Below are 1,507 nucleotides of genomic sequence, written 5' to 3'. Positions count from 1 at the left end.
AGTTAAAGCGAAAAGTACAGGCGCGCGGAATGATGTTTAATAAACGCAAACCTCCGATCTCGGATATGCCCTGAACCTGCCTCTCCGATGTAGGTCAGTTTTCCCAAGAATTTAAGCATTTTCTGCTTCAGAGACTTCAAACAGTGAGGCCGTTAAAGAGCAGTAAAAGTTTGTTTACTTAAGAAAAACACTGTCATTAAGGGATGAGCTCTCCCGGTTAATGACTGTACCTGTGCTGATCCGACAAGGAGCTGGCTCGGATACAAGTTATGTGACCCGGGGATACTCCTTTCTCCACGAAAAAGGGGGCCGAGAAGGCAGCAGAGAAACACAATTTTGTTATCACACCCCCCCCCTCCCAGCCCGCCCCGCACACAGAAGAGCTATTCAGAGAGCGATGGAAAAATAATTAGGTGACGAGTGACGGTCGCTGTAAAATCTCTGTGCTATGTTTAGACGATAGCGATACGAAATTAGTATACGTTCTGCATATTATATCACGTCGAGTTAAATCATAAAAATGCAACTCCTGGAAGGTCAAGCCCTGCACCGAGCATGGGGGAAGGGGAGTTTTATGAACTGGAAGGCGAAAAAAATCGTTTGGCTGTAAGCAGATCTTACAATAGGATTATGTAGTTTCCCTCGCAGTGCATAAGGCTGTACAGAAGGGGGTGGGAGGTGGAAAACCCTTCACTGGAACAGATTAAATTTTCCAAAAAGGGCTTATTTCTTATCTTCTTCTTCAGAGGGGGGAAAAAAAAAAAAAGGCGGAAAAAAAAAAAAAAAAAGCCAGCACTACAGACTACAAACACCGTCTGCTAAACTAATTAATACAACTTCACAAGCTGCTCCTGGGAGTGTGAAAACTTTCTACGTGCAATTTCATTAATTATAAATGTTTTCCTGGCCGGAAGAGTTCAAATACAGTTTTGCAAGATCGTCCATCGAGTTACTTTATTTTCTGTTAACTAGAACTAACAGATGTTTCTGACACATGTCCCAATTTCGCTTAACAGATCTGCAAATGACATTTCAAAACGTACAGGCCGAAACAATACCGGGTTTTCTTCTCCGTTTTTTTTTTTTTTTTTTCCCTCCCGAGACTCAGAACTTGCAGGTCCCCATATTTGCGAATGCAGAGTGTCGTTGGAAGGCAATGCTCATTAAAAATGTCAGTGTTATTCAGATCAAACATTTGAAACTCCCTCTGCCCAAAACAAAACTGTTGAACGAAAAGGTCGCAGCTGTGTTATTCTCACAATGTTCGAGCAGCAGCATCTCAGCGACATCAGTCAAAACTGACTAGACAAGTTGTAACTTCTATTGTTCACTTTTAATTTGTGAGCTTGCACAATGATTTCATTTTTTCCCGAACTATTTTGAATTGCCCCCAAAAAAATAATCCTCGCCTGTGTGAATAAGCAGAAATAGTAGCTATATCACTCGATATTTACACAGATCTACCCGCATAAACGTTACAGCAGCCTCTCCGCACAACCAGAAAAAA

Source organism: Cariama cristata, unplaced genomic scaffold (assembly GCF_000690535.1).
Source record: "Cariama cristata isolate BGI_N322 unplaced genomic scaffold, ASM69053v1 scaffold33039, whole genome shotgun sequence".
NCBI classification, from domain to species: domain Eukaryota; kingdom Metazoa; phylum Chordata; class Aves; order Cariamiformes; family Cariamidae; genus Cariama; species Cariama cristata.
This window is presented reverse-complemented; position numbering follows the sequence as displayed.